We start from the raw sequence: 26815 nt of genomic DNA, 5'->3' as shown, positions 1-26815 counted from the left end.
ATTTATATGGATTTGTCATTCTCCCTATAAAAGAAAACAGCTAATCCCCAGAAGCTCTCCCTGAGTCAGGAAGCACCGCTCTCCCTCGTCAACTGTGGGCTCCCACTGTTTCACATGCAGCAGGAGTGAAGATCGGACCAGGAGGGCGGAGGCAGTGGACGTGGTATTCATTCATCATTCTGCCACGTGGGTCAGTAAGACTCCACTGTCGTGCCATGAACCCCAATGCACCCCGAGCCCGGCCTGTACGACCCTCAATTCCTCTTAGATTTGGAAGCAGGTGTGAGGTGGAAGGGGACAACAGGAAGTTGGTGCAATTCCTTCACAAGCATCTTTGCCCCTTTTCCCCTTATCGCCACCCTAGGATGAATCCACCTTTTCCAACAGAAGCAGAGAACAAACCTGACTCCATATACGATCTGTTTCTCTAATTCTAACCCCGGTGCTCTGTGGCTTGTGCTTAGCCATACTGGCTTGCAGCTTCTGTAAAGGAATGCTGCTGAGAGCCTGAATTATACAGGACAGCCCATTCTCAAGGGTCTGACCTTTCCATTCAGACAGTTTCTTCACATGCAAAGTGAGACGTCGGTGCGAATCAAAGAACAAGCCCCTTCCAGGCCTTCCAGTTCCTGAGAAGCTTCAACTTCGTACGGAGTTCTTTGTGATTGGGCTATGGTCAAGTTTTATTGTACACCTTCCAAATTTTTTTTTAGGATGAGCTTATACTATTTTCATAACAGAAAAGAATAATTCATTTTAAAACATAACATTTCTCATTGTTACTCAGACATTTTCACAAGCTAAGATGCTTGTATTCCCGTACTAAACTTACTATGTGACTCTCCACGAATACAAAACAATGTCCCAACATATGCTTATCCAACACACTGTATGAAACAAATGTAAAATTTGATTTAATAGGCAAAATTGGATCTGTGACTCCATGCTGTTGTTTAGTCACTAAGTCTTGTTTGCCTCTTTTACGACCCCATGGACTGTAGCCTGGCAGGCTGCTCTGTTCCATGGGATTTCCCAGGCAAGAATTCTGGAGTGGGTTGCCATTTCCTCCTTCAGAGGATCTTCCCAACCCAGGGACGGAACCCACATCTCCTGCGTTGGCAGACAGATTCTTTACCACTGAGCCACCAAGGAAGCCCCTGTGACTCTACACAAGATGATAAGGATGAAACTAAACAGCCCAAAGATCCAATCTCAGCCAAAATCTCATACCACATAGAGAAATTAGCAGGACTTAAATATTTAACAATGCCTTGTAATTTTTTTAGACTTCTGGGTTTCAAAATTTCTGACAAAGTAATTCACAAGCCATAATTAACAAAAACAGGCAACCTCCCCCAAAGTCTCCCAGAGCAAAAGTAAATTCCTCAGAGCCCCGCCCCACCCCCAGTCGGCATGCTGTGAACAGTGGCATGCCAACAGTAAAGCCAGCAGCAAACAACAGAAGCCAGAGAGGGTTTGGATGTTGCTCCGAACTGGCGTCTGCTGAAAATGGCTTTAGCAAAAGAAGGCTGTGATTAGAAGATCATGACATTTCCAGCACCCACTCATTAGCACGTCTGAATCACAAAAAGGAGATCATACAGTCTTTACAAACAGAGTCCCCATTCCAGGATATTTACAAATACTTCTGCTGTTTCAGCCCTCAGAGCAACTCAGTCACTGCTCTGGAGGCAGACAAAGGATGCAGACACCCTAACTAATCACTCCAGGTGGTCTCCCAAGTAAGACCCCCATCACTTCCTGGTTGCTCCGACCATAAAACTATGCATCCTTTCTCTTCATCGCCCCACTTCCCATTCATCAAATCCTTGCAGCACTACCTCTAAAACACATCCCATCCATCTGTTCTTCTCTCCTTTTCCCCAATGCCATTACTCAGCCAAGCCCCAGCATCTCTCCCTTAGACTACTTCCACAGCCATGCTTCTAACTGTACCCCTGGCCCTGGGTCACTCCCTTCTTCTCATAGTGGCCACACGACAATCCTCTCTCACCGTCAGTATTTCTCATGCTGGCCTCCTTTTCCTGCCTACCTTTGCCAAGCCGTTCTCATCTGCTGTCCCCACCGCTTACTTAGATTTCTGTTTCTCCAGGTTGTCCCATAGCTGGCTACATTTCATCATTCCAACCCAACACAATGGCCTTCCCTGACCACTGTATCCTAACTACTATCAATCTGCATTTGTGTGATTCTTTCCCCCTGATAATGTCCCATAGGATCCTAAAGACACATCCCCAGCAAGAAAAGGCCCAGAGCCTAAAACAAAGCACACAGTAGACACAGACTGACTTTTAATCAAATGAATGCTTCAGATTAAATCAGGACCCAACTTTTCAATCCTCTCTGTCCCTTCAAAGTCAATGCCTTGCTTAGAAGACAAGTTGTTAATTTTCCGAAGAGACATCTCTCTCTCTGAGTATCTTCACTGTCATCCCACAGCTAGGTTAGCCTCCAACATAGAGTTCATTGCTCTTGAAACAGAAGATTCTTCAAAGATGTCAAATTAAACTTAAGACCTTGCTGACAAGTGAAGATGACTTGTACAGCGTGTCTTGACTTAGGGGAACAATTGCGTAGGCTGTCACTGTCGAAGTCAGGGCTCCGAGTCTGAGTGCGTTGATGGGTATGGCACATGGGCTGAGGCAGACGGATATTTTTGAAGGGCTGAGGAAGCTTGCTAGGAGGTTCTCTGTGCTCTAGCCAGACATTCAGTATGAGGAAAGCTCATCTGGGGCCCAGATAAGAGGATCAACTATCTGAAATGTTAGATGGGCCTCCTCTCAAGGTAATTTCACTCTAATTTGCAGAGTGAACTACAGAGTGAGACTGATGGCTGATTTTCTGCATAGTATCATGATTCAGAAATCAGTTTTACACGTTCATCATCTCTTTTGTTTCTCAGGACAGTTCCAAAAGCTTGGCCAGATGTACTAATTATACCTGTTTTATATATGTGAGTATGAGATTTGCGATCCCATCATGAGTAAATATGGAAACTTGATTTAGAATCAAGATCTTAGATCATCTAGAGATGCTAATGAACCAATAAGAGAGAAAATGCAACAGTCATTTTCAAAAGCAACCTTTTTGAGGTACAATGTACAATATACAATAAAATACACTCCTATTTTAAGGGCTCAGTTTGTTGATTTTTGACATATAAACACACCCTTATACCTACCACCTTAATCAAGATATAGCATGTCTTATCCTCTGAAAAGTTCCTCCACATCCCTCCATCCTCCATTCTCCCCTTTATCTCCGATCTCTGCCCCAGGAAGCCACCGATATCCTTCCTGTCACTATATAGTGATGCGTATTTTTCTACAACTTCATACAAATTAAATCAGACAGTCTGAATTCTTTTTGCATGCGGCTCCTTACACTCAGCATATTTCTGAGACACAACCATATTGTTACACATGTTAGTATGTATACAAATACACACACACACACACACACACACGTTTCCAGGTGGCACAGTAGTGAAGAATCCACCTGCCAACGCAGGTACGCAAGACTCAGGTTTGATCCCTGGATCAGGAAGATCCCCTGGAGTAGGAAATGGCAATCTGCGCCAGTAGTCTTGCCTGGAAAATTCCAAGGACAGAGGAGCCTGAAGGGTTATAGTCCATGGGGTCGCAAAGAGTCAGATACATCTGAATGACTGAAAGTGCGCATGCGTGCACACACACACACACACACACACACACACACACACACGTCATATCCTTTTTTTCTCTGTAAATACTTTGGAGTAGAATGGCTAGATCCTATGATAGGGTATATTAATTTTACACAAAATGAAAACCGTGGTCCAATGTAGCTTTCCCATTTTACATTCCGCCCAGCAGGATATGAGAGTTCCAGTTGCTTCATGTCCTTACCAACACTTGGTATTGTCAGCCTTTTAATTTTGTCCATTTTAATAGATATGATGTGGTATTTCATTATGGTTTGAATATGGGTTTCCTTGGGGCTAACAATATTGAACATTTCTTAACATGCTTATTGCCCAGCTATACGACTTCTGCAAAGGGCAATTTTCAAGGTAAGAGATATAAATTTCATATGTGTAAGAATTTGCTTTATTTTAGAAACAATTTTTGAAAAATAGAACTTGGAAAAATATTTACTAAAAGAGTCATGAAATATTCAGATTATGAAGATCAAATATATTTAGAGGCTAAACTAAAAATAATGAAGGCAGTAATATGGTAGAAAAGATTCACATTTTATTTGCTTTGTATTTTGCACTGTACACTCATCTAATGCTCTAAGAAACTAGGGGACTGGAATTTGAAGAAAGGAGCTCAGACTGAATTAACTTGATGTCAGCGAAGAAGGGAAAAGCTCTGCTCTTTTCCCTTCCAATTATTCCTTCTTCCCTAGACTTCATTTTATAGATCATGGGCTCAATTATTCACTGTATCTTTTTATATCTAGTCTCATAAAACTGTAAGATGAATCATTACAAAATTAATATTCAACAGGCTTTATATAACTCTGCTTAATGCCATGTATAACTCAGATTTTTATCACCCCAAGGCCTCTCAAGATCTATAAATGCCACTACATTAATAAAATACCATGTATTTAACTCTAACATTCCCATCACAACTCAATACCACAAAACCACTCAATTTAAACTAGACAACCAGACAGACACCGATGATGGACATGGACTACACAGAAAAGGTCAGGCTCTGCATCAGTAGTCCGGTGATGACAACAAGGTCACGCTCTAACCCATTTGTTTTGAGAAACTCAATAGTTCTAATAAAAATGAGCTTATTGTGCTTCTAGGGGCACTCACACAGGAACCATTATGAATGTTTTATATCACGTGGTCCCAAAGAGCTTCTCACTCTTAAGTAATCATCACCTTCCAGGAAGAAAAAAAAAAAAGCTGCTGAATGCATCTGCTAGATACCACCTCATAACCCCCATCCAACAGAAGCAGAAGAAGAGATTAAGAAGAGGTGGCAAGAATCCACAGAAGATTCCTGACCCAGATAACCACGATGGTGTGGTCACTCACCTAGAGCCAGACATCCTGGAGTGTGAAGTCAAGTGGGCCTTAGAAAGCATCACTACGAACAAAGCTAGTGGAGGTGATGAAATTCCAGCTAAGCTATCTCAAGTCCTAAAAGATGATGCTGTTGAAGTGCTGCGCTCAATATGTCAGCAAATTTGGACAACTCAGCAGTGGCCGCAGGACTGGAAAAGGTCAGTTTTCATTCCAATTTCAAGGAAAGGCAATGGCAAAGAATGTCCAAACTACCGCACAGTTGCACTCATTTCACATGTAGCAACATTTATGCTCAAAATCCTTCAAGCTAGGCTTTAGCAGTACATCAACTGAGAACTTCCAGATGTACCAGCTGGATTTAGGAAAGGCAGAGGAACCAGAGATCAAATTGCCTGCATTCATTGGATCATAGAGAAAGCAAAGGAATTCCACAAAAACATCTAACTTCTGTGTCATTGACATGCTAAAGCCTTTGACTATGTGGATCATAACAAACTGTGGAAAACTCTTGAAAAGATGGGAATACCAGATGACCTTACCTGTCTCCTGAGACACCTGTATGCAGGTCAAGAAGCGATAGTTAGAACTAGACATGGAACAACTGACTGGATCAAAATTGAGAATGGAGAATATAAGGGTGTATATTGTCACCCTACTTAAGAAGCACTGTAGGGCTTCCCTGGCGGCTCAGTGGTAAAGCATCCACTTGCCAACGCAGGGGATGTGGGTTCGATCTCTGGTCCAGGAAGATCCCACATGCCACGGAGCTGAGTTGCCCTAAGCCCTTGCCCCACAACTACTGAAGCCCCAAGCTCCAGAGCCCATGCTCTGCAATTAGAGGGTAGCACCTACTTTCCACAACTAGAGAAAAGCCCGAACAGAAATGAAGACTCAGCACAGCCAAGAATAAAATCAATATATACATAAAAGTATAAAAAAAAGCAGTGTAATAAGCCTGTATATACAAACAAGAAGACAGGATTTAGGGTGCAGCTGGAATGAGGTGAAGGAGTCATGCTGAACACCATCTGGAACCAGACAAAAAAGCCTGTTGGAATCCTGATTCCTGCCACTTGCCTAGTAGGTAACCTTGAGCAAGTCACTTAAACATTTTACCCCAATTCCCTTATCTTGAGAAACAAAGCTAGTAATTGCTACCTTCTTTTACCAATGCCAGGTATTGAGTTAAACTTCATTAAGTTCCCAGGGGAACCTGGCACAGAGTCTGAATTTGACAAACATTTGTCAAATGAATGAAAGAATCGTGACCAAACACATGCTGGGTCTTTAACAGCAAAAGTGGCACTTGGGCAGAGCAGAGAGTGAGGAAACAGGAATGAGACAGTAGTCCTGCCTTCCACCTAGTTAAAGGGACAGAGAATATATATTATTCTTACACCCACGCACACACAAATACATATATGTATATACAGGCTTCCCAAGTGGCGCCAGTGGTAAAGAACCCACCTGCCAATGCAGGAGATGCAAAAGACTCAATCCCTAGGTTAGGAAGACCCCTGGAGAAGGGAATGGCTACTTACGCTAGTATTCTTGCCTGGAAAATCCTATAGACAGAGGAGCTTGGTGGGCTATAATCCATGGAGCAGCAAAGAGTTGGACAGAGCTGAGCATACACACACACACAGGCTGTAACCTATAGCCAATCAGTAACAAATATACAGCAAAGTCCTAAAGAAGCACGCTTGATATAGCCAGGTCAGGGAGATGCAGCCAGCTCAGCTACAGCAATCCCTTGAGCCACCAATGAGCTGTCCATATGTAAAGTCAAAAGAACCACATAAAAAACAGAACCATATATTGAACCCAGTATAGCCAAAGCTGTCATTTTAACCTGAAAGCAATTTGAGTTTACTAATGCGGCCCTTTACATTCTATCTTTTTATGCTCTAAGCCTTAGAATCCTGTGTGCATTTGTGTTTACACGACATGTCAGTTGAGCCTGGCCACGCTGCAGATTATCAGCAGCCATGTGTGGCTACTGGCTTCTGTACTGGACAGCGTGGTTCCAGATGTATGGAGATGGGGGTGTCTGCTGAGGACAGACGCAGGCAGGTGGGCTTGTGGAGCAAGGGGGGTTTGAATGGATGGACATGAAAAGATGTGACTTTGGGTGCTTTTCAGAGCTCTCTGCTGGCATGAAGGCTCTGGTGGGAGCACCTTCTAGAAGGCTCCTTGACCCTGTTCCTTCTGCCTCCAGGAGTTTCTGAATCTGCTCCCTGCTGGTGCACAAGCCGCACTGGGACCTTGTTCTTGCTCTCTGCGGCCCCTCCACACCCCCACGCTGTCCCTTCCTTCCTGGATCTCCTTACTTGGCACAATGCCCGGTGTGTGGAAAGCACAGGCACGTACTTTAAAAAAGTGATTTCTTCGCGGCACCGCATGGCTCTAACTAAATCAAACACAAAGTGAATACCTGAGACAGCCAAACCCTGGCTCCCAGAGCCACAAGGTCTGGCGGAGCCCCAGTTCGCCCTCCAGCCACAGAGTCAGGCGCTCAACAGGTGCTGGAGCCATTCCCAGCAGAAAAGCCAACGGGCACCCGCGCTCAAGAGGGGACGGGTGGGCACACAGCCAGGCTGTGAGCGTGGCCCTTGCAAGAGACATCTGACCCGCCACGTGCAAGTGCTGGTCAAGTCCACCTTCTTTTGGCCGCACCGCATGGCACGGGGGGATCTTAGTTCCCCAGCCAGGGATGGAATCTGCGCCCCCTGCAGTGGAAGCTCGGACTCATACCCACTAGACCGCCAAGGAAGTCCCCAAGTTCGTTGTCTAAGGTAAGATGGACAAGGGAGACCCACGTGGCCGGGAAGTGTGTGGTGGCGCATACTGAAAAGGAATTGAGGTGATGTATAAATCAGGAATGGGAAAGATGGAGGTTAGAAGAGGAAGGCAGACCACCAGAAACCAAGAGTCATTTTACAGGCTGTCCCCCCAACAGCTGAAGACACCCTCCCCTAAGCAAGTGTTTAAAGCGGGCCCTCCTCTGGAGGCCACGCTGGGTCACGTGGGGGGCTGGACCCACGGTGGCCTCCCCCTTCCCCCATCCTGTCTCCTCCCATAGCTAACATCTGGGCAACAATCACAGGCAGGCAAACAAAAGAAGTGCCTGGGGTGAAAAGACAGGACAAGCATTCTCCCCGCAGCTCCCTGCTGAGTCCCAATCACAGACTTCCTATTGGTTTGCAGGAGAAGGAATTTCTGAGTGGTCGCTAAACTCAGCTCAATAATATCATGATCAGAAGGCATGTTCCTTGTGTGGAAGTCACCCAGGACCCACCCGTTGTCAGCACGGGGGAAGGTGACCCCACTGTGCCCGGGTCTTGCAATTTTTCTCAAGTTTTAAATATAGATTTTGTGGGACATTTTCCAGCTTTAAAATGTTTGGAACAACGTCAATAAATTTTTAAACACTGGGCTGGCCCACACTGTGCGAGCCAAAGAAAGCAATCAGTGGGGCTGCCAGCTTGAGATTCCCACTCAAGTTCAAAGAGACCCAGCCGAGGTCCAGCTCCACCACCACTGGGCCGTCTGTAGCTCCTCCGTTCCATTTCGTTCTGAGGCTTAATTCGGATCAGGCACATGAAGGGCTTACCAGGGCTTCTGGCACGCGGTGAAGGCAGTTAATAGCTGGTGTCGGCTAGCACTACAGAACTTCTGAGATTTATTTCTAACCGTGATATAGGGAGCAGATCACAGGAAACCCTAGAGACAAAACATCTGAAACAGGGCTCCTCTCCCACGAATGATTCCCTGTCTCTTTAATTCTGTTTCACGGGTTAGATTTATGTGCTTTCATTTTACTGTCCGAATTTATGAAACTCGATCTGGCTGCATAAAGGCAGCAAGGAAGTCGGGGAAGGTAAAGCGAAAGCGGAGGTTGGTATAAGTTTTCTAGAAAGTACTTTGGTGATGTTTCCCAGGTGGCTCAGTGATAAAGAATCTGCCTGCCAAAGCAGGAGTCGTCTCGCAGGAGTTGAGAGTTCGATCCCTGGAGGAGCAAATGACAAGCCACTCCAGTATTCTTGCCTGGAAAATCCCATGGACAGAGGAGCCTGATGGGCTACAGTCCATGCGGTTGCAAAGAGTCAGATATGACTGAGCACACACACAATGCTTAGCAAAAGATCAAAACAAAACAAAACAAAACTGTATGCCTTTTGACTCAGGCATTCCACTGTAAGAAATTTTTAGCCTAAGTAAAAACTGATAGTTTTTCATAAAGACTTAATCCTAAGAATCTTTATGACAGGGAAGACTACAATGAATGAAATGAAAACAATTAAGGAAATTAAATGCCCATAAATAGAGGGTTGGTTGCAAGAGTTATGCTAGAAAGCTGATTTCTGTCTATCACGGCCCCCATGACTCTCAGAGCACTTATGATGTTCCGTGTATGTCTCACATGGACCCCACCATTGGAGCCGAGGGCCTGTCAGTCTCGTTCACTGCTGAGTGCACCACTATACACAAGCTAGCACATAATGGTAACCAACAAATATTTAAATACATCCAATCATATGTAGTGTCAGTCTACTTTTATTTAAAAAAAAAAAAGGCATGTATTTCTGGAAGTTCTATTATTTGCGCTTTTCCCTAGATAGGGTCTCACTACACTCTCAGGATCTTCCGCTGACTTTTGTAAGTAAACTTTTTTTTATTATTAACTTATTTATTGTAAGTAAACTCTTACTGGAACAGAGTCATGCTCATTCTTTCACACAGCCTCTAGGGCTGCTTTTGCAGGATAATGCAGACCTGAGTACTTGCAACACAGACTATCTGGTCCTTCAGAAAAGTTAGCTGACTCCAGCTCTAGGTCTTAGAAGTTTTTAGGAGTGCTTTCACACACACACACAAGGTGGGAAACAAATCCTCAGGGAGGGCGTTGGGGAGTTTTACACTCCACTGCACAGTGTTTAGTAATGGACAGCAGAAGAATAATAAAGGCGAATGCAAAAATATGGACACCTCGGGCCGCCACTTTTTCTTTTCTCCAAAGATTTAACGCTGGTTCCTGATATTGCCTGAAGCTTTCTATCTACTTTAAAATGTTGTTGTTCTTTATTGCAAAGTGGTGTCCAAATCTTTTGAGAAGCCACAGACTGTAGCCCACCAGGTCCTCTGGCCATGGAGTTTCCCAGGCTGAATACTGGAGGGGGTTGCCATTTCCACCTCTAGGGGATCCTCCTGACCCAGGGATCAAACCCACGTCTCTTCCATTAGCAGCTGGCTTCTTTACCACTGAGCCAGGAGGGAACAAAACGAATGATACTGCAGTTAAAAAAAAAAATTAAATGTTAAAAAAAAAAGACAAACGCCAGGTGCCGCGTGCCTTAGGGACTGGTATTCCTGGAGACCAAGCCCCTCTCCCCGCTCCCCCCGCACCCCGCGTCCCCCGCTGAAGTGTGGTGCATCTGAGAGCTGGGAACGGGGCGCCAGCGAATAAGCCCTCCTTGGCCCTGGAGTTCCCGGTCCCCTGTGGATGGGAACCCGATCCCTGATCCGGGCGGGCTCTCCTACATCTCAAGCAAGTTGAGTGCACCCACAGAACGATGGACTTTTGTGCCGGAAGAGCTTTGAAAAGTCATCACCTGTTCCCCAGGGTTCCTGGTGCTGAAGTTCCCACCTGCACCTTCCGTCCTCGGGAGTCACACCGCCTATGGATGGCAGCACCATCAGCATCGCCGCTAGGGAGGGACTTGGGATTTCTGGGAAAGGGGACGCTACGGAGGAAAGAGTATCCAGACACGAGCCCTGGGCTCTTTCTTCCAGCACATTCCACAGAAAGCTACCACCCAGGACACCACTTTCTCTAGGGCTCTGGTTGCCCAACCTACCCTAGCTGGGTGTGGAGAAGTGCTGCCGCCTTGTGGAAGTTTTCTCGAACTACAAGTGCCAGAGCGGAACTTGGGGTGGCTCAAGAGTCTCAAAACTTCAGTTCAGTTCAGTTCAGTCGCTCAGTCGTGTCCGACTCTTTGCGACCCCATGAATTGCAGCACGCCAGGCCTCTCTGTCCATCACCAACTCCCGGAGTTCACTCAAACTCACATCCATCGGGTCGGTGATGCCATCAAGCCATCTCGTCCCCTTCTCCTCCTGCCCTCAATCCCTCCCAGCATCAGTCTTTTCCAATGAGTTAACTCTTCGCATGAGGTGGCCAAAGTACTGGAGTTTCAGCTTTAGCATCATTCCTTCCAATGAACACCCAGGACTGACCTCCTTTAGAATGGACTGGTTGGATCTCTTTGCAGTCCAAGGGACTCTCAAGAGTCTTCTCCAACACCACAGTTCAAAAGCATTAATTCTTCGGCGCTCAGCCTTCTTCACAGTCCAACTCTCACATCCATACATGACCACAGGAAAAACCATAGCTTTGACTAGACGGACCTTTGTTGGCAAAGTAATGTCTCTGCTCTTGAATATGCTATCTAGGTTGGTCATAACTTTTCTTCCAAGGAGTAAGCATCTTTTAATTTCATGGCTGCAGTCACCATCTGAAGTAATTTTGGAGCCCAAAAAAACAGAGTCTGACACTGTTTCCAATGTTTCCCCATATATTTCCCATGAAGTGATGGGACCGGATGCCATGATCTTCGTTTTCTGAATGTTGACCTTTAAGCCAACTTTTTCAGTCTCCTCTCACTTTCATCAAGAGGCTCTTTAGTTCCTCTTCACTTTCTGCCATAAGGGTGGTGTCGTCTGCATATCTGAGGTTATTGATATTTCTCCCGGCAATCTTAACTTCAAAGCAAAAAATGGGAAAAAAAAGGAAACACTAACAGATTTCATGTTCTTGGGCTCCAAAATCACCTCCAATGGTAACTGCAGCCATGAAATTAAAAGATACTTGCTTTGGAAGAAAAGCTATGACAAACTTAGACAGTGTATTAAAAAGCAGAGATATCACTTTGCCAACAGTCAAAGTTGTAGTCAAAGCTATGATTTTTCCAGTAGTCATGTATGGATGTGAGAGTTGGACCATAAAGAAGGCTGAGAGCCCAAGAATTGATGCTTTCGAACTATGGTGCTGAAGAAGACTCTTGAGAGTCCCTTGGACTGCAAGGAGATCAATCCTAAAGGAAATCAACTCTGAATATTCATTGGAAGGACTGATGCTGAAGCTGAAGCTCCAATACTGTGGCCACCTGATGCAACGAGCTGACTCATTGAAAAAGACCCTGATGCTGGGAAAGACTGAAGACAGGAGGAGAAGGGGGAGGCAGAGATGAGATAGTTGGATGGACTAACCGACTCAGTGGACATGAGTTTGGCAAACTTCAGGAGATGGTGAAGGACAGGGAAGCCTGGCATGCTGCAGTGCATGGAGTTGCAAAGAGCTGGACACGACTGAGCAACTGAACAACCATGTGGCCTGGCAATCCCACTCCTGGGCCTGTATGCCAAGGAAAACCATAATTTGAAAAGACACCTGTACTCTAAAGAAGTTAGGACGGTGGGATTCAAACACACGCAATATCATGTATGAAAGAGATCATCAAGAAGCACCTACTGCACAGCACAGGGAACGCTACCCAGTCTCTAGAACCTGTAGAAGAAAGTGAATAAGAGCTGATATGCTGCTGCTGCTGCTGCTAAGTCGCTTCAGTAGTGTCCGACTCTGTGCGACCCCAGAGACGGCAGCCCAGCAGGCTCCCCGTCCCTGGGATTCTCCAGGCAAGAACACTGGAGTGGGTTGCCATTTCCTTCTCCAATGCGTGAAAGTGGAAAGTGAAAAGTGAAAGTGAAGTCACTCAGTCGCATGCGACTCTAAGCGACCCCATGGACTACAGCCCACCAGGCTCCTCCACCCATGGGATTTTCCAGGCATGAGTGCTGGAGTGGGGTGCCATTGTCTTCTCTGAAGAGCTGATACATGTATATGCATAAATTAATCCCTTTGTGCTACATCAAAAACAACCACAACACTGTAAGTCAATTGCAACCCACTATAGAAGCAAAATCAAATCTAAAAAGTAAAAAAGGAAACTAAACCAAAGTCCTTAGGCCTCAGGGAATGGGCTAGTGTCACATGCCAGGACCCAGGCTGCCTGGGGTCCCCCAGGCTGAACTGTGGGGCAGCTGAGGGAGCTGGGGACGAGGTGCCAGAGAATTAACCCTTCTTGGGCCTGGAAGACCAGGTCTCCTGTGGATGGGGCCCCGCTCTCCTGATCCAGGTGGGTCCTCCTACACCTCAAGCAAGTCGAGTAACCCAAACAACAGTGGACCTCTGTGCCAGAAGAGCTTTGAAAAGTCACCTGCTCCCCAGAGCTCTGGGTGCTGGGGTTCCCACTGGCAACCTCCTTCCTCGCGAGTCATCCTGCCTGTGGACGAAAGCACCCTCAACATCGCCATTATGGCAGGGCTTGAGATTTCTGAGAAAGGGCCAGGCTACGTGGAAAAAGTACCAAAACAGGAGCCCTGGGATCTTTCTTCTGGCATACTCCACTGGAAGCCGCTACCCTGGAACACCGCTTCTCTAGGGCGCTGGTTGCTCAAGCAACCCTAGCGGGGCACAGGGGAGTGCTGCCACCTTGTGGACATTTTCTGGAACTACAGGCGCCAGAGCTGTGCTTCTGGGCGCCTCAGAATCACAAGGCCTGTAAAAGGACAGCAGCCTGTAAGTAATGTCCACTGGCAGGTCATCAAAAAAGAATTCAAAAGAGGGCAGATCATGCAGAAGCCAATTTCCAGAGGTCAATTTAAATTAGACGCACATGTTTTTTTTTCCCTCTTCTATTTGTTTTTTTTTTTAAAGCACATATTTTAAATATGCTCCATAATTTTCATTATCCAGAGCCGCAAATCACTGCAGCAAGGTAACTGCTTGTAGCAGTCACAGTGGCCCTCACCAATCAGTCCATACACAAGGAATGCGGGAAAGGAAGGGCATGCATGAATCAGGACCCTCCTACCTTGCTTTGAGAAATGGAAGTGGGCAACAGCCACCATGGAAGACAGTGAGGTCAGTCTTGAAAAAGCAAAAACAGAGCTATCACATGACCTGGCAATCCCACCCCTGGACCTGTAGGCCAAGGAAAATCACAATTTGAAAAGACACCTGTACCCTGAAGTTCACTGCAGCACCACAGGCAATAGCAAGCGAACAACAGCTCCCTGGACAGACGCCCGGAGAAGACGACGTGGTCAGTCTGTACCATGGAACAGGACTCAGCCAGGAAAATGAATTATTGCCTTGGCAGCCACACGGATGGACCTGGAGATGATCATGCTGACTGAAGCAAGTGAGACAGGGAACAACAGAACTTCTATGACATCTATTAGAGGTGGAATCTAAAACATGATATAAATGCACTCATTTGTGAAACAGACTCAAAGACTATGGAAAGAAACTTATGTTTCCCAAGGGATAAAAAAATGAGGTAAAGTGGGGAGGGTAGGGAGAACTCAGGAGGATAAGATTTACACATGCACAATACTACATATGAACTAGATCATCAAGAAGTGCTTACTGCAAAGCACAGGCAACGCTCCTCAAACAGTCTCTAATAAACTGTACAGGAAAGGACGTAACTAAAAGTTGAGGTATGTATATATATGAATAAGTGAATCTGTGTGGAATGCACTGAAAACAACCACAGCATTGTAAGCCCACTATGTTCCAACATAAAGCAAAAGTCAAATCTAAAAAAAAGAAAGAGAAGTAAAAAATACTGCCCTTAGGTCCCAGGGCCTGGGCTGTTGTCACCTCCAGGAGCAAGGGCCGACCCAGGTCCCCCAGGATGAACTGTGATGCAGCTGATGGAGCTGAGGGCAATGTGCCAGCAAATGACACCTTTCTGGGCCTACAGTGCCCGGTCCCCTGTGGATAGGACTCCTGATCCAGGTGGGCCCTCCCACACCTCAAGCAAGTCGAGTATACCGAAAAAATGGTGGACTTCTGTGCCAAAACAGCTTTGAAAACTTACCTGCTCCCCAGGTTTCCTGATGCTGGGGTTCCCACTAGAAGCATCTTTCCTTGAGAGTCACTGAGTCACGCCCTTTGTTTGAGAGCACTCTCAGCATCACTGTTAGGGCAGGGCTTGGGATTTATAGGAAAGGGCACACGATGCCGGAAAAGTACCAAGATGTGAGCCCTGGGCTCTTTCTTCTGACACATTCCACTGGAAGCCACCACCCAGGACACCACTTTCTCTAGGGCTCCGGTTGCCCAAGCCACCTTAGCGGGGTGTGGAGAAGTGCTGCCTCCTTGTGGAACTTTGCTGGAACTACAAGTGCCCAAGTGGTGCTTCTGGCTCTTCAGAGTCACAAGGCTTTCAGGGCTGTAAGGGACACCAACCCGCAAGCAATGTCCTCTGGCAGGTCATCGAAACAAATTCAAAAGAGGGCAGATTGTTCGGAGGTCACTTTCCCAAGCTCAACTTAACTTTACCGAACACGAGTTTTGGGGTTTTTTTTTCCCTTCTGTTTTTTTAAAAAGCATATATTTTAAATATGTTCCATAATGCTCATTTTCGAGAGCTGCAAATCACAACTGCAGCAAGGGATCTCTCTGCACCATTTACAATGGTCATCACCAACGGTCTGCATACAAGGAATGCAGGAAAGGAGGACATGCCAGAAACAGAACTCTTCTACCTTGTTCTGAGAAATGGAAGTGAACAGCCACCACGGAGAACAGTGTGATGTTCTTGAAAGCACTAAGAACACAGCTACTACATGACCTGCCATCCCACCCCTGGGCTGTAGGCCAAGGAAAATCGTAATTTCAAAAGACTCCTGTACCCTAAAGTTCACTGCAGCACCATGGGCAACAGCAAGCGAGCAACAGCTCCCTGGCCAGACGCCTGCAGAAGAAGACGTGGTCAGCCTGTAGCGTGAAACAGGACTCAGCCAGGAAAGTGAATTACTGCCTTTGCAGCAACATGGACCTGCAGATGGTCAAGCTAAACGAAGGAAGTCAGACAGGGGACAACAGAACAACTATGACATCTCTTAGAGGTGGAATCTAAAACAGGATAAAAAAGCCTGCATGAATGACACAGACTCAGAGACGTCTAAAAGAACTTGTGGTTCCCAAGGGGGGGAAATGAGGGTAAAGAGCAGGGGCAGGAAGAACTCAGGAGGGTGGGATTCACACATACACAATACTATATATGAACTAAATCATCAAGAAGTGCCTACTGCAAAGCACAGGGAATGCTACTTAAATAGTTTCTAAGAACCTGTACAGCAAAGAGTGTGAACACAAGATGGTATACGTGTAAGTAAAACCATTTGCGCTATACTGAAAAAACCAAACCACCATAAGTCAACTATATTTCAACATTAAAACAAAAACAAATCTAAAAACACAAAAATAAGGAAAGTAAATAAAAGCCAAGAATATTGCCCTTAGGGCTTGGGGACTTGGCTGTTGTCACACCCCAGGAACCCGGGGCCTCCTGGGGTCCCCAGATGAACTGTGGTGCAGCTGAGTGAATCGGGGAGGAGGTGCCAGTGAATGAACCCCTCTTGGTCCTGGAGTTCCTGTTCCCCTGTGGAAGGGACCCCAATCCCCTGATCTAGGTGGGACCTCCTACACCTCACACAAGTCGAGTACGACAACAACAAAAAAAAACGAGGGACGTCTGTGCCAAAAAGAGCTTTGACAAGTCACCTGCTCCGCTGGCCTCCCGGTGCTGGGGTTCCCACCGGCAGCTTCCACCCTCAGGAGTCAGCATCTATCTTTCCACCCTCTATGGCTACAGCATGGTCAGCATCGTTGTTTGGGTGCAGCTTGGGATTGCTGGGTAAAGGCACACTAAGTGGGAAAAAGTACCAAGACAGGAGCCCGGGGCTGTTTCTTCTGGCACATTCCCCTGGAAGCTACCACCTAGGACACCATGTTTTCTAGGGCTCTGGTCGCCCTAACCACCCTGGCAGAGCATAGAGAAGTGCTGCCGTCTCGTGGATGTTTCGCACGAGTGCCAGAGCAGAGTTCCTGAGAGCTTCAGAGCCACCTGGGCTGCAGGGCTGTAAAGGACGTTGTTGCTGTGCATTCACTCAGTCCTGCCCGATTCTTTGTGACCCCAAGGCCTGTAGCACGCGGCTTCCCTATCCTTCACCATCTCCCGGAATCAGTGCGTACTAAGTCACTTCAGTCATTTGTGACACTATGGGCCATAGCCTGCTAAGCTCCTGTGTCCATGGGATTCTCCAGGCAAGAAATGGAGCAGGCTGCCGTGTCCCCCTCCAGGAGATCTTCTTGATCAGGGATCGAATCCAAGTCTCTTCTGTCTCCTGCATTGGCAGGCTGGTTCTTTACCACTAGCGCCACCTGGGAAGCCCGTAAAGGACACCAGCCTGGAAGCAATGGCGGGTCATCGAAAAAGAATTCAAAAGAGGGCAGATCTTAGGGAACCCAATTTCCAGAGGTCAATTTTAATTTAACACACACATTTTTTTCTTTTTTCTTTTCTTTTTTTTAAGAAGCACATACTTTAAACATGCTCCATAAGGCCCCTTTTTAGAGAGCTAGGAATCAAAACTGCAGGAAGGTATCTCCTCGCATCAGTCACAATGGCCATCAACAAATAGTCGATTCACAAGGAACACAGGAAAGCAAGGGCATGCATGAAACAGGACCCTCCTATCTCGTTTTGAGGAATGGATGCAGGCAGCAGCCATGATGGGGCACAGTGTGGAGGTTCTTGAAACACTAAAAATAGAGCTGCCACACTGCTGGGCAACACCCCTCCTCAGCCTGATGTCAAGAAAAACCATAATTTGAAAAGACAGGTGCACCTCAACATTAACTCTGCACTGATGGCAAAAGCTGCTGGGACAGATGCCTGGATGGGAAGATGAAGTCAGTCTGTACCATGGACTAGGACTCAGCCACGAAAATGAAGTACTGCCTTTGCAGGCACGTGAGTGGACCGGGAGGTGATCACGCTGACTGAAGAAAGTCAGACAGGGAACAACAGATTGACGATGAAATCTTTTACAGATGGATTCTAAAATGTGATACTACTGCACTGATTCATGAAACAGATTCAAAGACTTCAAAAAGAAGGCTATCTTTCCAAGGCCGGGAATCATGGGGGCAAAGCTGGAGGACAGTAGGGAGAACTTAGGAAGGTGCGATTCACACATACACAATACAATCATGAGCTAGATCATCAAGAAGCACCTCCTGCAAAGCACAGAGAACGCTACTCAAACAGTCTCTAGTAACCTGTACAGGAAAGAACGTGAATAAGAGTTGACGTATATGTATATGTATAAGTGAATCAGTTTGCCCTACATCAAAAAAAAAAAAAAAAAAAAAAACCTGAACACTTAAAGTCAACTATATTTCAACATTAAACAAAATCAAATCGAAAAAGAAAAAAAGGAAAGAAAAGTATCACCAAGAATATTGCTCTTAGGCCCCGGGGACTGGGCTGTCACATCCCAGGTGCGGGGGTCTCCCCGGGTCCCTCAGGCTGAACTGTGCTGCAGCTGAGGGAGCTGGCGATATGGTGCCAGCGAATGAACCCCTCTTGGGTCTGGCCTCTCCAGTCCCCTGTGGATGGGACCCGAATCTCCTGATCAAGGCAGGTCCTCCTACACCTCACGCAAGTCGAGTACACCCAAGAAACGGTGGACCTCTGTGCCGAAAGCGCTTTGAAAAGTCATCCGCTCCCCAGGTCCCTGCTGCTGGGGCTCCCACCTGCAGCCTCCTTCCGTGGAGTCACCACTGCGAAGGAGGACGTGCAGCCTTGACATCGCCTTTATGGTGGGGCTTGGGATTTCTGAGAAAGGGGAACGCTACGCGGGAAAGAGTTCCCAGACAGGAGCCCTGGGCTCTTTCTTCTAGCTTATTCCACTGGAAGCTTCCACTCAGGACACCACTTTCTCTAGGGCTCTGGTTCCCCAAGTCACCCTAGAGGAGCGCGGGGAAGTGCTGCCGCCTTGTGGACGTATTCTGGAACTACAAGTGTCAGGGCGGAGCTTCTGGGCTCTTCAGTCACAAGGCCTGCAGGGCTGTAAAGAACACCAGCCTGCAAGCAATGTCCTGTGTGTGTGCGCGGGGTGGCGGGGGGAGTGGGGGGAGTCAATGTCCAGAGTTCAATTTAAATTTAACCTGACATGTTTTTTTTCTTTTTCCTCTATTCGTTTTTTTTTTTTTTTTAAGCAGCACATATTTTAAATTTGCTCCATATGTTCATTTTCGAGAGCTGCGAATCAAAACTGCAGCAAGGCATCTCCCTGCACAACTCACAATGGCCCTGACCAAACACTCTACACACAGGAATTCGGGAAAGGGAGGGAATGCACGAAACAGAACCTTTCTACCCTGCTTTCAGGAATGGAAGTGGGCAACAGCCACGATGGAGAATGCTGCGGAGGTTCTTGAAACACTAAAAACAGAGCTACCATGTGACCTGGCAATCCCACCCGTGGACCTGCAGACCAAGGAAAATCATAATCTGGAAAGTCACCTGTACCCCAAAGTTCACTGCAGGACCATGGGCAATGCAAGCAACCGAAAGCTCCCTGGACAGAGGCCTGGAGAAGAAGATGTGCCGATCTGTCCCATGGGTGGCACTAGGGAAGCAAAAACCGGCCTGCCACTTCAGATGACCTAAGAGACACAGTTTCGATCCCGGGTCAGGATGATACCCTGGAGGAGGGTGTGGCAAGCCACTCCAATGTTCTTGCCTGGAGAAGCCTATGGACAGAGAGGCCTGGCGGGCTACCATCCATAGAGTCGCAAAGAGTAGGACATGCATGAAGCGACTTAGCACATACCATAGACCAAGACTCAGCCATGAAAATGAATTACTGCCTCTACAGCCACATGAATGGACCTGGAGATGATCATGAAGGAAGTCACACAGGGAACAACAGAAGGACTATGATATCTCTTAGAGGTGGAATCTAAAACGTGATGCAAATGTACCCATTTATGAAACAGACTCAAATATTTCAAAAAGAAACACGTGGTCCCCAAGGAGAAAAAAATTGGGGTAAAAGAGGGAGGGCAGAGGGAACTTTGAAGGGTGGGATTCAAACATACACGATAATATACATGAAACATCGTCAGAAGGACCTACTGCAAAGTGCAGGGAACCCTCCTCAACCAGTCTCCAATAAGCTGTACAGAAAAGAATGTGAATGAGAGCTGATGTATGTATAAGTGAATCCGTATGCACCACATGGAGAACAACCACAACACTAGAACCCAACTATACTCCAATGTAAAAGCAAAATCTACTCTAAAAGTAAAGGAAAGGAAGGTAAAGAAAACCGAAGAATATCGCCCTTAGGACTTGGGGACTGGGCTGTTGTAACATCTCCGGAGCCCGGACTTCTGGGGGTCCCGAAGGCTGATCTGTGCTGCAGCTGAGGGAGCTGGCGACGAGGTGCCAGTGAAAGATCCCCTCTTGGGCCTGGAGTGCTGGCTCTCCTGAGGATGGCACCCCAATCTCCTGATCCAGGTGGGCCCTCCTACACTTCACGCAAGTCGACTAACCAAAACAACGGCGGACCTCGGAGCCGAAAGGGCCTTGAAAAGTCACCTGCTCCCCGGGTCTCCTGGTGCTGGGGCTCTCTCTCCTGCAGCCTCCTTCCTCAGGAGTCACTCCGCGGATGGACAACAGCACCATCAGCATCGCCAGCAGGGTGGAGTTTGGGGTTTCTGGAAAGTGGGGAACGCTACTTGGGAAAAATTACGGACACACGAGCCCTGGCCTCTCGCTTCTGACACCCTCCACTGGAAGCTACCACCCGGAACTCCCCTTTCTCTAGGGCTTTCAATAGGAACAAGCCAACCTAGCTGGGCACGGGGAAGTGCTGCCGCCTTGTGGACGCTTCCCGGAACTACAAGTGCTAAGGCCGCGCATTCCCGCGCTTCAGAGTCACAAGGCCTGCGGGGCTGTAAAGGCCACCAGCCCGAGAGCAATATCCCTGTGCAGGTCAACGACAAAGAATTCAAAAGAGGGCAGATGGCGGGATAACCAATTTCCAGAGGTCAACATAAATTTGACTCACACAGTTCTTTCTTTCCCTTCTGTTAGGTTTCTTAAAAAGCACGTTTTACATATATTCCATAGCACTCATTTGAAGGGCTGCTAATTAAAAGTGCAGCAAGGTATTTCCTTGTACCAGTCACAGTAGCCATCACCAAACACTCCACACACAAGGAACGCGGGAAAGGGAAGCAATGCCTGAAACCGAGCCCTCCTACCTTGTTTTGAGGAAGGGAAGTGGCAACAACCACGATGGAGAACAGTTCCAGGTTCTTGAAAACAATAAAACAGAGGTACCACATGACCTGACAAATCCATCCTGGGGCCTGTAGGCCAAAACAGTCTTCATGACCCGGATAACCATCATGGTGTGATCACTCACCTAGAGCCAGACATGCTGAAGTGTGAAGTCAAGTGGACCTTAGGAAGCATCATACGAACAAAGCTAGTGGCGGTGATGGAATTCCAGCTGAGCTACTTCAATCCTAAAAGATGATGCTGTTAAAGTGCTGCACTCAATATGTCAGAAAATTTGGAAAACTCAGCAGTGGCCACAGGACTGAAAAGGTCAGTTTTCATCCAACCCCAAAGAAGGGCAATGCCAAAGAATGTTCAAACTACCCCACAGTTGCATTCATTTCACACACTAGCAAGGAAATGCTCAAAATTCTCCAAGCTAGGCTTCAACAGCACGTGAACCGAGAACTTCCAGATGTTCAAGCTGGATTTAGAAAAGGCAGAGGAACCAGAGATTAAATTGCCAACATCTGCTGGGTCATGGAAAAGACAAGGGAATTCCAGAGAAACATCTACTTCTGCTTTATTGACTACACTAAAGCCTTTGACTGTGTGGATCACAGCAAACTGTGGAAAATTCTGAAAGAGATGGGAATACCAGGCTAGCTTACCTGGCTCCTGAGAAATCTGTATGGAGTCCAAGAAGCAACAGTCAGAACCAGACATGGAACGACAGACTGGTCCAAACTGGGAAAGGAGTATGTCAAAGCTGCATATCGTCACCCTGCTTATTTAACTTATAGACAGAGTACATCATGTGAAATGCTGGACTGGATGAAGCTCAAGGTGGAGTCAAGACTGCCAGGAGAAATATCAATAACCTCAGATAAGTAGATGACACCACTCTAATGGCAGAAAGTGAAGAGCAACTAAAGAACCTCTTGATGAGAGTGAAAGGCTGGCTTAAAACTCAACATTTAAAAAACTAACATCATGGCATCTGGTTCCATCACTTCAAGGCAAATAAAAGGGAAAAAAGGAAACAGTGACAGACTTTATCTTTTTGGGCTCCAAAATCACTTCCGACGGTGACTGATGCTGAAGCTGAAGCTCCAATACTTTGGCCACCTGATGCAAAGAGCCGACTCATTGGAAAAGACTCTGATGATGGGAAAAATTGAGGGCAGGAGGAGAAGGTGGCAACAGAGGATGAGATGGTTGGATGGGATCACCGACTCAGTAGACATGAGTCTGGCAGACTCTGGGAGATAGTGAAGGACAGGGAAGCCAGGAGTGCTGCAGTCCATGGGGTCTCAAAAGTCAGACACGAATGAGCTACCTGAACAGCCACATGACCTGGTAACACAACCCCTAGGCCTGTCAGTCATGGAAGACCATAATTTCAAAAGACACCCATACTCTAAAGAACTCCGGAAGGTGGGATTCAAACATGCTCATTATTATGTAAGAACTAGATCATCAAGGAACACCTACTGCAAAGCACAGGGAACACTAGCTACTCAGTCTCTTAGAACCTGTACAAGAAAGAGTGAATAAGAGCTGATGCACGTGGAAGTGAATCCCTTTGCGCTACACTGAAACAACCACAGCACTGTTAAGTGAACTATATTCCAATACAGAAGCAAAATCAAATCTAAAGGAAAAAAAAAGTAAACCAAAGCCAAAAATATTGCCTTTAGGCCTCGGGGACTGGCTGTTGTCACATCCCAACACCCAGGTCGCCCCAGGTCACCCAGGCTAAACCGTGGGTGCAGGTGAGGGAGCTGGGGACGAGGTGCCAGCAAATAAACCCCTCTTGGGCCTGGAGTGCCCGGTCCTCTGTGGATGGTACCCCAGTCTCCTGATCTAGAAGCATTGCACTCATTTCACATGGTAGCAAAAAGTGAAAAATGAAAGCAAAAGTCGCTCTGCTGCTGCTGCTGCTAAGTCGCTTCAGTCGTGTCCGACTCTGTGTGACCCCATAGACGGCAGTCCACCAGGCTCCCCTGTCCCTGGGATTCTCCAGGCAAGAACACTGGAGTGGGTAGCCTTTCCCTTTTCAGGGGATCTTCCCAACCCAGGGATCGAACCCAGGTTTCCCGCATCACAGGTGGATTCTTTACCAGCTGAGCCACAAGGGAAGCCCTAGGAAATACTCAAAATCCTTCAAGCTAGGCTTCAACAATATGTGAATCGAGAACTTCAAGATGTACAAGCTGGATTATCATAAGATCAAACTGCCAACATCTGCTGGATCATTGAAAAAGTATGGGAATTCCAAAAGAACATTCACTTCTGCTTCATTGACTACACTAAAGCTTTTGACTGTGTGGATCACAACAAACTGTGGAATATTCTTGAAGTGATGGGAATACCAGACCACTTTACCTACCTCCTGACAAGCCTGTATGCAGGTCAAGAAGCAGCAGTTAGAACTGGACATGAATATTGGACTGGTTCAAAATTGACAAAGGAGTACATCAAGGAGGTATATTGTCACCCTGCTTATTTAACTTATATGCAGAATACATCATACAAAATGCTGGGCTGGATGAAGCACAAGCTGGAACCAAGATTGTCAGGAGAAATATCAAAGCCACAGATAGGCCCACAATACCACTTTAATGGCAGAAAGTGAAGAGAAAGTGAAGAAGAACTAAAAAGCCTCTGATAAAAGTGAAAGAGGAGAGTGAAAAAGCTGCCATAAAATTCCAAGATTCAAAAAATGAAGATCATGACATCCAGTCCCATCACTTCATGGCAAACAGATGGGGAGAAAGTGGAAAGAGCATCAGATTTCATTTTCTTGGGCACGAAAATCACTGTGGACAATGCCTGCCGCCATGAAATGGTGGCTCCTTGGAAATGCTTGCTCCTTGGGAAAAAAAAAAAAACTATGACAAACCTAGACAAGGAATTAAAGTGCAGAGACATCACTTTGTTGACAAAGGTCCTCATAGTCAAAACTATGGTTTTTCCAGTAGTCATGTATGGATGTGAGAGCTAGACCATAAAGAAGGCCGAGAGCCCAAGAATTGATTCTTTCAAACTGTGGTGCTGGAGAAGACTCTTGAGAGTCCCTTGGACAGCAAGGAGACTAAACCAGTCAAACCTAAAGGAAATCAACCCTGAATATTCACTGAATGTCTTGTGCTGAAGCTGAAGCTCCAATACTTTGGTCACCTAATGTGAAGAGCCAACTCATTGGAAAAGACCCTGATGATGGGAAGGACTGAGGGCAAGAGGAGAAGAGGGCAACAGAGGATGAGATGGCTGGATCCTAACACTGACTTAATGGACATGAGTTTGGGCAGATTCCAGGAGATAGTGAAGGACAGGGAAGCCTGGTATGCTACAGTCCATGTGGTCACAAATAGGCTCGACTTAGGGACTGAACAATGAACAGCAACAGAGAAATGCCAAGAATACTGCCCTTAGGTTCAGAAACTGGGCTGTTGTCACACCCAGGAGCAAGGGCTGACCCAGGTCCCCCAGGCTGAACTGTTGTGCAGCTGAGGGAGTTGGGGATCAGATACCTGGGAATGAATCCCTCATGCACCTAAAGTGCCCATGACCTGGGAGTGGGACCCCAATCTCCTGATCCAGGTGGGTCCCCCTACACCTCATGCAAGTCGAGCAAATCCTGGAAAAGGTGGACCCCTGAGCGGAAAAAGCTTTGAAAACCTGCGCGCTCCCCAGGTCTCCTGGGGCTGGGGTTCCCACAGGCAGCCTTCTTCCTTGGGAGTCACCCAGCCTATGGAGGACAGCATTAGGGCAGGGCTTGGGATTTCTGGGAAAGGACATGCTATGTGGGAAAAAGCACCAAGACACTAACCCTGGACTCTTTCTTCAGGCACATTCCACTGGAAGCTACCATCCAGGAGCTCCATTTTCTCTAGGGCTCTGGTTGCCCAAGCCACCTAGCAGGGTGCTAAGAAGTGCTGCCACCTTGTGGACGTTTCCTAAAACTACAAATGTCAAAGCAGTGCTCCTGAGAGCTTCAGAGTCACCAGGCCTACAAGGCTATAAAGGACATGCTTGCTAAGTCGCTTCAGTCGTGTTAGACTCTTTTCGACCCTATAGACCATAGCCAGCCAGGCTCCTCTGTCTATGGGATTTTCCAGGCAAGAGCGCTGGAGTGGGTTGCCATGTCCTCCTCCAAGGGATCTTCCCAACTCAGGAACGGAGTCAGGGTTTGAATCCATGTCTGTTATGTCTCCTGCATTGGCAAATGGGTTCTTTACCACTAGCGCCACCTGGGAAGCCTGTAAAGGTCACCAACCTGCAAACAATGTCCTCAGACAGATTACTGAAAAAGAATTTAAAAACGGGCAGATTTTGGAGAACCCAATTTCCAGCAGTCATTTTAAATTTAATGAACACTGTTTATTCTTTTTTCTTCTCTTTGGCTTTTTAAGAAGCACATATTTTAAACATGCTCCATAAGAGAGCTAGGAATCAAACATGCTCCCCTTTTAGAGAGAGAGGAATCAAAACTGCAGCAAGGTATCTCCTCTCACCACTCACAAGGGCCATCACCAAACAGTCGACCCACAAGGAACAAGTGAGAGCAAGAACATGCATGAAACAGGAGCCTCCTACCTTGTTTTGAGGAATGGATCAGGCAACAGCCACAATGGAGAACAGTGTGCAGGTTCTTGAAAACACAAAAAACAGAGCTGCCACATGACCTTGGAATCCCACCCTTGGACCTACAGGCCAAGGAAACCCATAATTTGAAAAGATACCTGTTCCCTAAAGTTCACTGCAGCGCCATGGGCAATGCAAGCAACCGAAAGCTCCCTGGACAGACGCCTGGAGAAGAAGATGCGGTCACTTGGTACCATGGGATAGGATTTAGCCAGGAAAATGAATTACTGCCTTTGCAGCCACATGGATCTTTCTGGAGATGATTGTGCTAACTGAAGGAAGTCAGACAGGGAACAACAGAACTATGATAACTCTTAGAGGTCAAATCTAAACCACCATACTAGTGCACTCATTCATGAAACAGACTTCAAAAAGAAACTTATGGTTCCCAAGGGGGAAAAATTGGGGTAAAGAAGGACAAGGGGACAGCAGGGGGAACTTAGGAGGGTGGGATTCACACATACACAACACTATATATGAAACAGATCATCAAGAAGCACCTACTGCAAAGCACAGGGAACGCTACTCAACAGTTTCTAATAAGCTGTACAAGAAGAGAGTGTGACTAAGAGCTGATACATGCATATGTATAAGTGAATCCATTTCTACTACATTGAAATAAACCACTGGAAGTTAACTGTATTTCAACACTAAAACAAAATCAAATCTAAAAAGAAAAAAAAGGAAAGTAAAGAACCGCCAGGAATATTGCCCCTGGGGCTTGGGGACGGGGTTGCTCTCACACCTCTGGAGCACTCAGGGTCCCCCAGGGTGAACTGTGGTGCAGCTGGGGGAGCTGGGGACAAGGTGCCAGTGAATGAACGCCTCTTGGTCCTGGAGTGCCCGGTCTCCTGTGAATGGGACCCGAATCTCATGTCCTGGCGGGCCCTCCTATAGT

At 46.8% G+C, this 26815-nt stretch overlaps 1 protein-coding gene across 1 annotated transcript in view; it reads right to left on the bottom strand.

Moving 5' to 3' along the window:
* The window catches only part of FRMD4B (FERM domain containing 4B), a 358627-nt gene that overhangs the window by 255757 nt on the left and 76055 nt on the right, over positions 1–26815 (bottom strand). The window lies entirely within an intron of this gene.

This window comes from Bos javanicus, chromosome 22 (assembly GCF_032452875.1).
Source record: "Bos javanicus breed banteng chromosome 22, ARS-OSU_banteng_1.0, whole genome shotgun sequence".
Lineage (NCBI taxonomy): Eukaryota > Metazoa > Chordata > Mammalia > Artiodactyla > Bovidae > Bos > Bos javanicus.
The sequence above is the reverse complement of the archived record's forward strand: the minus strand, read 5'-3'. Positions and strand labels throughout refer to the sequence as shown.